The sequence below is a fragment of the Maniola jurtina genome, chromosome 15 (genome assembly GCF_905333055.1).
Source record: "Maniola jurtina chromosome 15, ilManJurt1.1, whole genome shotgun sequence".
NCBI classification, from domain to species: Eukaryota; Metazoa; Arthropoda; class Insecta; order Lepidoptera; family Nymphalidae; genus Maniola; species Maniola jurtina.
In genome coordinates, this window is record NC_060043.1 from 2,991,825 (window position 1) to 3,004,181 (window position 12,357).

Consider the following 12,357-nt stretch of genomic DNA (forward strand, 5'->3'; position numbering starts at 1 on the left):
CAGATTTATGGCAGTGATATAACGTCTGCCTCTGTTCTAATGACTGTCTCGTTTGAAACTTTGTCTTAAGTCTCTAAAGACCTCAGGCTGAAATCTATACCTACCTATAGAGCACACTAAAAAATGTAGAGATGTAAAGGTAGGGGTAAAACCGAAGGGCGTTCTATAGATTTAACCACAACCTACAGGCCTTTTTCTCTTACTTAAAACTCACCTTGAACATAAATGGATACTTGTATTACATTTTACTCCAACGCGTTGGACTGACCATTCTGATTTATTATAATTGTAGTTTTTACTTATTCTTTTTGATGGTGGAAATTGTTTTCCCACTCATCTTTCCAGGATAAAAATATTACACTTTTTCTGCAATAAAATTCCATCGTTTCACGAAAAATGGGGAATTACGAGATAAAACTTTTAATATAGAGCTTAAATCATCGGCAAGCGTTCATTATTTTTCCGATAAACGAGAGTCATTGATACAGAGTCATAATTAAATTTGTCATTTCTGTATTCCGGGATGAGATAACAAGCGGCATGTCGTGCGACAAAAAATTGCATATATGTTATTCGGTGAGCATCTATTTTTGGACATGTCCTTCTCTAATAAGTGCTAATATACCCTATCCTGAGTCTTCAAAATAACATATTATGTGTATAAACCAGCTAAATCACCCTTTTTTATGTCATGACTAAGTGACTTTAAAAGACTTAAAAGGATTAAGGTTTAAGCTAGACTTTAAGGACAGAGACCGTTAACACTGTTAATTTAATAACATCAAACCACAATTTTAGACGCGAGATGCATAATATATAAGCAAGCTTTCCACACATTTCGATACGCAGCGTTCCTCTGCTCTGGCGTGTTTTGATAGGAGGACCCACATTGAGACTACGTCTTTACGTCGAATCTTCTTCTACTAAAGCTTGAAATTATTCAAGAAAGTGCAATACCGTTGTCATCGTCTTCCTGACTGACAGAAGACCACCAAAAAAGATCCACTAGATCTTGTAGGGATTTCCATGCACTCCAATGGTTTTTCCGCTTGTGTCTAGCTGCTCCCTGAGCAGCGTTTTACGTCATCTGTCGAAGAAAACTGCACATAGAATAAGGATAAAATAAAAAGTCGCTTATGTGTCTTCTCACTTAGATCCTCAGAGGCAAAGAGCCATTTAATATTAAGGCCGTCCGTAGACCGTACTACGTACTTTAATTTATTAAGTTCACTTATATTAAAGTGCAGATCGCTTTTAATTTTTTTTTTCAAATACTTTTGAGACTTTAGATATAGGTAACCTGTTTAGTTTTATTTTTGTTTTTTGTTTCTTTATTTAATTTAAGCTTCAATGGATCCCCTCCATCAGGAGAAGGTCCACGGAGGCAGACCTAAATTCAAATTCAAAATGTTTTTATTCAATTAGACTTTTACAAGTACTTTTGAACCGTCAAAAGCATCTACCACTGGTTCAGAATGCCTTTCCTACCGAGAAAAAGAGTGGGACTCTCGTGGAACGATTTCAAGGCAGCAGTCAAACATAGGGAGACATGGAAAACCACTGCTGTAGCCCTAAGTTTCATGAAGGAATAAAAAGACTCTATCATCATCAGCTTAAAAGCATCATCCACCCAAAGTGACTACGAAGGGGAATCTCAGCAGTGCGGCATCGCATGATATATTTTAATGATGCCATAGTAAGTGTGGTGGTCACACTTGCACGTATAGATTCGCCGTTCACGTCCGCTCCCGCATCCCGCGTTCATGACGCACAGGTGTGGCCGTAGCTTTATGATCAAAAACTAATTCCGATTAGTAGCCCGTTTACCCTTCTTTGGATTCAATCTAGATAAAAGCGGCTAGTCTAGAAGAGTTTTAGGTAAGTATAGCAGTTTATTAGACCCGTACCCTTAGTTACGAGTACATAGGTACAAGGTTTTGGACCCGAGAGCTAAATCGCTTAGCGGTAAAATTTTGTTAAATGGTTTTGCATCAGCATTTTTTTTTAAATAAAAAATAGTGAGCGAATTGGTGTTGCAAAGTGGCGGCCGTTTGAGAATTTTTATTATTTGTTGTTATATCTTTGTGGTGAAATACACATTACACAACCTATGAAAATTCAATTTTCTACCTTTACGGTTCATAAGATACAGTCCGTTGACAATTGACATGACAGACAAACAGACAGACGTACGAACTGTGCATGCTTAGTAAGAGGGCCCTGTTGGCATCCTTCGGGTATGGAAATGGTCCCTATAAATCACCGGTTGCTTAGTTGTGGCGTGATTAAAGAACCAACTTCGTGTATGCAGCAGGGTTTTATTATTTTCCACACATATCTACCCTAAAAGTAAGTGTAGCTTAACGTTACAGCCACGCATTGGTGCTTTAACATATGGAGTTCACTTATTCAAATGCAGACCCGATCCTCTTCATAACATTTTAAAATTGAATGGCTACTTTCAAACCGTTCAATATCGAATATCGATAGGTATAATTTAACTCTTTGAATTTATTATTTAAGTAATGCAGAGCGCAGGTTTTCGTGTTGGAATTTAGAAATCACGAGAAATCAGACACGCTTACGCTATGACTGCTTAGTCTCAGGTAGACTTTGATGTACGATTTAAATTGGTAATTTTTAGGTTTCCGTACCTCAAAAGGAAAAACGGAACCCTTATAGGATCACTTTGTTGTCTGTCTGTCTGTCCGTCTGTCGTGTCTGTCAAGAAAATCTGTACAGTACTTCCAGTTGACCTAGACTCATGAAATTTGGTAGGTAGGTAGGTCTTATAGCACAAGTAAAGGAAAAAATCCGAAAACCGTAAATTTGTAGTTACATTACAAAAAAAAATGTTATTAGTATTTTCAATTTTCAAAGTAACATATTATATATTTTAATGTTTAAACTACGATTCGTAAGTATAGCCGTAACATGTCATATGAAAGGGCTTTACCTGTACATTCTAAAACAGATTTTTATTTATTTTTATGCATTTACATTTATGTTTTTGATTTATCGGACACGACAAATTGAACCACGGACGCCGCGGAAGGGCATTCCACACTTTGGGCAAACGTTGGGCAGAAACGCTTCGTAAAAGCAGAAAAGAGTATTGATTCATAAGTCATTGTTATGCCTATGCAAACAAAGCTTAGTTTAAGTATGAAAAAATCCATACAAAAGGTTTACGTTGCTCCTAAAACTCTTTTGCAGTACTTGGCTAGTGATAAAGTTTGTTTACTTAAAAACTTTGCTGACTCAGTGGCAGAACAAACTTGCAAGTGGCATTTTTCTCGAACTTTCCTGACACGCAACAATATTGAGCTCACTTATTCAAATGAAGGCTCTATCCTTATCATATTTTAAAATTTTATGACTACGTTAAACCGAGTTGAGGCTGCATTTTAATCCTTTTCTTCCGAGTGCCGTTTTCTATAGGAATTTCACAACCATTACACGATTTTCTACTTATACTTGAATATAAGTAACTGGTTGATTTCTGTACATTAAATATCTATCTATATTGTAATTAATTTGAAAATGATCGGAGAAAGCATTAATCAATATAGACCCAAAATAGTTTTTTTTTGCCTGTCGATTACTTAGTGCAGAGTGCGTTTTAGTTCATTAGTTTATGAATTAAAAAAAAAAAACAGATTCCGACAAATTGATAACCTCCTCCTTTTTTTGAAGTCGGTTAAAAATGATTTGTATTGATACACACTTTACTGGTATGGTAGCCGATCCACTCGGCTTCTTCTCGCTGAAATGCATACTATCATATCATACGCGACCCAATATCACCTTGTTAGTTACTTGTCAACGAAATCTTGATACCAATCAAAAACCTAACTCCAGAATAGCTCCGGAAGGTTTAAAGTGCTCGCGCTGGGCAAATGGCGTCGCTTACAAGTTTCTCCGAGGTTTCTGCGATTTTTTAATCTTTTAAGCAAACTAAAAAAAATTGGTCAAGTGCGAGTCGGACTCGCACACGAAGGGTTCCTGTACCGTCGTACAAAATATATCACTTTTTTATGGCGGCCATTTTGAAACTTTTATTGTTCGTTGTTATAGCGGCAATAGAAATACATATTCCGTGACATTTCAACCCTCTACCTATTCCGGTTCAGGAGATACAGCCCGCTGACAGACAGACGGACGGGGGGACGGAAGGACAGACGAACAGTGGAGTTTTAGCTGTACGGGGTCCTTGGTGTATAAATATAAATATTGATTTATAACCTAAAATAAAGGCGCTTTGATCAGTGAAAATCGTTTCGCTGCGATCGAGGTTCATTGGTACAAAGCGTAATAAATCTCATCATTTCCTGCTATTTTCCTGCTGATAACCGAACCGGGGCTCGGCGAGCTCTCTAGCGCTGAAGATAACATTTGGGAATATATTTTAAGCTGTATTTATCATTATTATCACTATCTAAACCCATCGCTGTTCAAATGGCGTCCAGACCTTGAGTGGAGCTCATTTGACATTTGTTTTTAATCCATTGAATGTTTTTACGATAAATTATTTTAATATCACTCAGTGAAGCAGGCAATGTGAAGTGAGCAATGTCAACTAATTTCAAATGAGCTTGATGTCATTCATGTAAGGCCTAGCTCGCACAGCGATTTTTATTCGCGCGATTTATTTTCAGCATGCGGAATTGCACCTGCACGCACCGCGAATACGGCGAACGCCATACAACTCCATAGGTAGGCACAAATTATTCGCGCGATATTTTAAATCGCAAGTGCGGATATCTCTATATGATTGCAAGAGTTACAGAATTGCGAAAAAAAAATTCGCGCGATTTTTATTCGCTGCGCGGGCTAGCTCTTAGCGAATCACTGCGCAGGTATATGTATACATAGGTACAGCTAGGTACAGCTATAGGTATTACGATAGATAGGAAGGTTGAAGGGAAAACGGAAACAATACCCATTTTACCTCCTACTCGCGGTAATTATCTAAGTCGTAATTATCTACTAAACGTTTAAAATGCTGTAAAACCAATGTGTGACGCAATGCAATAGGCACTGCTAGTTGTGACTTTATCTTTTAAAATTCTTCGAAAACTGTTTTACACACCGATAAGTACGTTAATAGATTCCCTAAGAACATACTCAAATGCGTAATAGGTAACTTGTACTGACCTTCTACAAATACAAGTACGCTGGACCTGCGATTGCCGAACTGTTTTTCAAGCAACTTGATTTATGTCATTTTGGCGCTGATAATGCAGCAGCAGTGAGCGTTATGTGAGCTTACTCGAAACTAAATGTTCGTGATGAAACATCTGTCAACATAGTGTCAACACGAATGGATAAAGGCCATAGTAACACAAGACATCGAATGGGCTCTAAAAGTTGCCCGTCTTGGAAAGAAAAGGTGCCCGGCGGAAGGATCAAAGAGTCAAAAAACGGGGTTTAGGAGCAGGAAATGGTGCAATAGGCTCGCAAATAAAGGTCCTGCAAATAAACCTGGATAGAACGCGAGCTGCCCACGACCTGCTCGAAGTGACGGCAAAAGAAAATGATATAGACTTAGCTATCGTGGCGGAGCCAAACAGGAAAGTAGTGCAAGTATGTGAATGGGTTACAGACCATAGAGGGGATGCAACTGTAATTATTTATAATAAACGCGCCCAGGTTAAAATAGTGGCTCAAGGAAACGGTTTTGTGGCGGTAGCAATTTCTGGGCTCACGATTTTTAGTTGCTACTTTTCGCCGAACCATAGTTTTGAGGACTTTGAGCGAGACCTAGACGAGCTTTTTGAAAGTATCAAGTTGCAGCGTGGAGACATTTTGGTAGCTGGGGACTTCAATGCAGCGTCAAAAGTCTGGTCCAACAAAACTGAGAATGCCAGAGGTCGTCTAATCATGGAAATGCTCGCGAGTATGGACATGGTTATAATGAACGAAGGAGTCGCCCCAACGTTTCAAAGAGGTGAAAAAAACTCCACCCCAGACATTACATTTGCCAACGCAAGTCTGGCACAGAGAGTTACTGAGTGGCAAGTCCTGGAGGAAGATAGCTTGAGTGGACACCGGTATATAAAGTTTAATATACTTCAACATGAAAGGAAGTTACCAATTGATACACAGGTAGGATGGAGATTAGATAAGCTTGACCATAAGGTCCTAGAATGTGTCCTTAAAGAAAGTGTGATTGGCTCTCCAGAAGAATTGGTGATGGAGACCACAAAAGCCTGCGATAGGGCGATGCCCAAAAAAGGAGTATACAGAAGAGCACCAGTGTATTGGTGGAATAAATTAATTGCCGCGAAAAGATCTCATTGTACAAGATGTCGCAGAGACTACACACGTGAGAGAAGGAAAAGGGGTAGGGAAAACTCAACCAGAGATGAGAGCAAAGAAGAAGAAATACAGGAGCTAAGAGAGAAATATAGGGTAGCGAAACAGGACTTGCAAATAGCTATCACGAAGTCAAAGGCAGGAAAATGGAAAGAGCTCTGTGAGGAAGTGGACCAGGATACTTGGGGACTGGGATATAGGATTGTCACCAAAAGATTACGGCAAAGTCCGCCCAGCTTAGAAATGGACTTAATTAGAACCGTGGTCAAAGTATTGTTCCCGTTCCATGAAGATTTCGGCCGGATCATGGGAAATGCCTCTCAGATGCCAGAAATTACGGAAGAAGAGCTAAGGACGGCGGTTGAAGGCCTTAAACTAAAGAAGGCACCAGGACCCGATCTTATAGGGCCAGAGGTGGTCAAAATGGCAGTGCAGGCTATACCGGAGAAAGTAAGAACAGTTTTCAACGATGCTTTTACATCTGGGACATTTCCTGCAGCTTGGAAAAAAGCAAGCCTGGTCTTACTCAGGAAAGCAAATAAGCCAGCGGGAGACCCGGCCGGATATAGACCAGTCTGTTTGCTTGATAGTTATGGCAAACTTATGGAGAGACTTCTGCTTCACAGAATAGAAAAGCTTTTGCCAGACCACGGCGGTCTCTCTGACCATCAGTATGGTTTTAGGCAGGGCCGGTCCACACTGATGGCTATAAAAAAAGTGGTCCATACAGCCATGACGGCAAGACAGGGCACGCTAAAAACGAGAAATCTTTGTGCCCTGATCTGTCTAGATGTGAGGAATGCTTTTAATTCCGCGTCTTGGCGAGAGATCCTTTTGGAAATGCGCAAGAGAGGTTTCCCAGGCTACATCCAAAACCTGATAAGTAGCTACCTAGAAGACAGATTTATAAAAGTTAGAGACTGTAATGGAGTTGAAGACATGATCAAAGTCAGCAGCGGAGTACCACAGGGATCAATACTTGGCCCAACTCTTTGGAACATTTTGTATGATGGCGTCTTCGAGCTGAAACAAGAGGAGGGCATCCAACTGGTGGGCTTTGCTGATGATTTAGCTCTCGTAGTGGTGGCTAAAACTGAGGCTTCCCTCATGATCAGGGCAAACAGGGCGCTCGAACGAATAAGTTGCTGGATGCAAAGAAAGCAGTTGGCGCTTGCACCAGAGAAAACGGAGGCGACTGTATTTAGTGGAAGGCGGAGGCTAGATCCTATAGAATTCAAAATTAAAGGAGCGATAGTAACTCCGAAGGATCACGTGAAGTATCTGGGAGTATGGCTCGACAAAAGCCTCAACTTCAAGAAGCACATTGAGGAGGTAGCTAATAAAGCGCAGAAGCTCACGGAAGCCCTATACAGGCTAATGCCAACAAAAGGAGGTCCCAGAGCTAGCAAGAGGAGGGTGCTGGCATCAGTTGCACACTCCGTCATACTGTACGGGGCGCCAATCTTTGAAGGGGCTATGAAAGTGGAACTCTACCGCAAAAAGCTGGAAGCTGTTCAAAGGCGATTGGCAATAGGCATCTGCGGAGCATATAGAACGGTTTCCACTGACGCCGTTCTGGTAATAGCAGGGCTGGTTCCTATAGCCAAGCTGGTAAAGGAGCGTGCGAAGCTATTTATGAGCAAGGAACAGACGCCTGCAGAAGTCCGGGAGAGTACCCTGACGGAATGGCAAAGCGAATGGACAGGATTAGGGAAGGGGGCCTGGACAAGGGAACTGATTACAGACCTAAAAAAGTGGCACAAGAGAAAGTATGGAGAAGTAGATCGGTGGCTAACGCAGGCTCTGAGCGGTCACGGGGTGTTTAACACCTACCTCTACGCAATTAAGAAAGCACCGAGCGAAGGGTGCTACTTCTGCGGAGAGGAAGACACCCCGAGACACGCAATTTTTGAATGTCCGGGTTGTGCTGACCTAAGAGTAGATGCGCTAGGATCGACCGACGCGGAGGGTGCGAATGCCCGAAACCTTATACCACGCATGCTGTCGAGCGAAGACGCCTGGCAGCGATACAGCCAAATGCTGAGAGCTATAATGATTAGAAGAGAAGAGAGGGAAAAAGAAGAAAAGAGGAAGACCGAGATTTGGGAGGTCAGCACGAAGTAATGCCACGCAGTTCCGTGCTCACCTTGGACGACATGGGGAGGTTATTTTAGTCCGTGCAAGCCGGACACACCCTGCCAGCCGGCAGAAGTCCGTAGGGATTTTTTCCTCCCCCGAAGAAAAAAAAAAAAAAAAAAAAAAGTGTCAACACGAATACCATATTTTGAAAAGTGCTAATTTTAATTCCCCGTACGCTCGGTAGAGCGCGCAAAAAATAACTATCATTTGTGTGGTACACCTCTTCCAGCGTGCATATTTTATGTCCATTCAGTAGGTACTAATGTGGGTGTGGTTATGGGTCCTAAGTTTTATCTCTGCATTATATTAAAGGCAAGTAAGGACTCACATAATTGCTATAATCAAAGAGAGAATTTTAAATTAGGCTTAAAAAGGTCCACCATGTTAATTAGTAAGTAATTATTATTTTCTCTTTAACATACTAATTGTAATTAGAATGTCGAGGACCAAAATTAAACATTATGCAGATTAGGTAAGTAGATCTATAAAACAAATAAGTTCAAAAATTAAAACCACTATATTTAAGTTATACCTACCCCGCGTATGAAGGAAAGTTCATATTTGCATTTTCATATGCTCGGAAAATCAAAGATTTTTCACGATATAAAACCCCTAAACCCACGCGAATTAACTCATCATAGGCATCATAATAAATGATTAAATTACGTATTATATACTACTTAATATTGTAAATGCGAAAATGTGCTATTTATTAACCCCCGACCTAAAAAGAAGGGTTTTATAAGTTTTACGTGTGTATCTGTGTATCTGTCTGTGGCATCGTAGCTCCTAAACTAATGAACCGATTTTAATTTAGTTTTTTGTGTTTGAAAGTTGGCTGTTTTTAGCTGTAATCTAAGAAAATCGGTTCAGCCGTTTGAAAGTTATCAGCTCTTGTCAAGTTCACTTGTCGGGGGTGTTATAAATTTTTAATTAACAGTTGTGGTTGTTGACACCGGCATCATCTAATATTTAACTTATAATTATAATTTTAATTATTATCTATTTAAATTATAATTATAATCTAATAAATCCTCAAAATTATATTATCATAACCGAATACAATTATGTAATATTGCCTATTTTCATTGAATATTGTGGTAATCTTTCTTATTGCTAATAGGTAGGTAGGTACCATGTTGGTAATGAATGCTGAATAAATGAATCCGAATCTGAACCAAAACCCGCCTGTGCCCGGGAAATACAAAAGGGTCCATATTATTTCCTTCCCACTAATTAGAATGTCGTGTGCCAAAAGAAACATTTATGCAGATCATATAAAAAATAAACCCCACATAAGCAAGCTTTTACCGGGGCCGAGTGGGGAAAAAGGATTAAAATTATTGGTTCGCTGGTTTCAGTGCTCAGTTCAAAAAGGTCTGTGTATTTGTGTAATCTATTTTTGTCGAAACACGTGCAAAAGTAGATCTACACTACTCATATCCCTTGAGTTCTTAAGTATAGAACAATTTATGTACTAACTAGCTGACGCCCGCGACTTCGTCCGCGTGGATTTAGGTTTTCGAAATCCCGTGGGAACTCTTTGATTTTCCGGGATAAAAAGTAGGTAGCCTATGTGCTAATCCAGGATATTATCTATCTCCATTTCAAACAGCCAAATCCGTCCAGTGGTTTTTGCGTGAAGGAGTAACAAACATACACACACACACACACACACACATACACTAGTGTGATAGTGTGATTAGTGTGATCATCATCATGTCATCAGTAATTACAATATTATCAAGCACTTATATTATCGACTAGCAGATGCTCGCGACTCCATCCGCGTGGATATGGGTTTTCAATTCCGTGGGAACTCTATGATTTTCTGGGATAAAAATTAAGTAGGTACCATAGTCTATGTCTCCAGACAGACTCTCCAGATGTTTAATTATACCCATACAAAAATCACGTCGATTTGTTGCTCTGTTGCGACGTGATTTGAGGAGAAACCAATAATCTAACAAACAAACATACTTTTGCATTTATAATTTGGAAAGAGGAATGATTGTATTGACTATTGACAGACGCTTGAATCTTTGCTCTATAGAGATAGAATTGGCTCACATTAGGGCCTCATTCGAACGAACGTTAAAAAAGCGTTGCGTTAAAACCCGCCGTTGCGCTGAAAATACAAAGTGCGCGTTAAAAAGGCGTTGACGTGTGAACAGATACAAGTGGGAATGCATTTGTTCTATTTGAACGCTTTTTTAACGGAGGTTAAAAAAGCTCTCGTCCGAATGAGGCCTTAAGGTACCTAGCTACCCCTGGATGGTTACGGTATCTAGCTACATAGCTAACGTAGGTACTCCAAGTCCGTTTGCATAAAAGGTGCCTTTCCCGAAGCTGGGAAAAATATGTAGATTTTCAAAACTAAAATAATACAGGTATTTACTAAGCTTCAGGCCATTCAATCGCTGAATGTATTTTTTTCGTAATAAAAATTCTGCTTAGTTACATTTTCGTATTGTCGAATTAAAAAAGCGCCGTCGAAAGCTTATAATGCTCGAGGCCATTTTGTTGCATGTTTTTGACACACTGAAAATTTGTCGCTGTGCAAAGGGGCAACCGTTTGTAATTTCAAATCGAGTTGAAATGTTATTAGAAATATGTTTTAAAAGTTGAATGGATGCCTGCGAGTGGATTTATTCAAAATTCCGTGGGAACTTTTTAAGTTTTCCGGAGAAAAGTATCCCACCTCCGTCTCAAGGATGCAAGCTAAGTATCTTTGCACCAAATAGATGATACCCTTCATCCACGTGAATTGGTTTTTAAGAATATTGTGTGAACTCTTTGATTTTCCGTGACCCTTATGTTTCGTGAATTTGTTTACTACATACAGATAATTTCTTGTTTGCTTTATTGCAAACCCCCCTGATATTTATATTTCTGTACCTTAAAGATACCATATATATGTATACATACCTACCTTCAATAACTACGTAGGTAGTACCAAAACGTTTTTCCTAGGGATCCTTAAGTTTGAGATCTCACTGTCAGATTTCTAGAATTTTTAGTTCGAATTCCGTGATCTATCTACCCGGAATTTTTGTGAGTGTTCTAATATTTGGTTTTGATGGTTCGGAACTCAGAACTTTGAATTCAGACCTGTCTAGATCACTGACTGTGGGTTCGGAGCCTTAGGAACCTACGTTTTAAACGTTTCGCTTTAAAATGATAACTATGTTAAGCGCGTTGGCAGGCAAAAGGAGAGAATGAAAGGGGGTAATCGGGTCTTAGAAGCGACACACGAGAACAAATGGACCGCAGGACTGCGGTTTCCATTGAGACTGACGTGTAGGGTTGGCAGTTGCCACACTGACTGACTTAATCATGTTTTACCGCGAAATCAATACCTATGCCCTTAATATTGTTTGCGTCATAATTTTACAGAATAAATAGGTAGGTAACTATACCACTATTGAGCATAGGCCTCTCTGAATGAGAAGGGCTTAGGCCATAGTTCTACCACGCTCGCTAAGTGGGCATTGCTGAAAAACATTCTAAGGCCAATCCTAACTTACAGTTTTGAATGTTGGGTAAGTAAAAGGGTTGAAAACAGCCTCCTAATATTTTCGAAGGAAAGGATTTAAGCGGGATGCTGCGGAGCTGTTCAGGGTAATAGTTTCTGACGCATTCGTTACAAATGACAATATACCTATCTACTCAACTCTCGTTTTTGCTCAACGTTTCTGATACGAACCGTTTAAGATGGAATTCGGGCGTCCGTGTTTCTTGTCAAGAAAAATTTAAATACTTGCGTTCAAGGCAAGAGTGATTAGGTATAGTACCTACGCGATAGGTTGAAATGGCAATCGGAATACAAGTGTAAATTAAAAATTTGTAACACTCCCGACAAGTGAAGGTTACAGTAACTAGAAAAGAGCTGCTAGCTTT

At 39.8% G+C, this 12,357-nt stretch overlaps 1 protein-coding gene across 2 annotated transcripts in view; it reads left to right on the top strand.

Annotated features, from left to right (window-relative positions):
- The window catches only part of LOC123872272 (hemicentin-2), a 143,012-nt gene that overhangs the window by 65,123 nt on the left and 65,532 nt on the right, over positions 1–12,357 (top strand). The window lies entirely within an intron of this gene.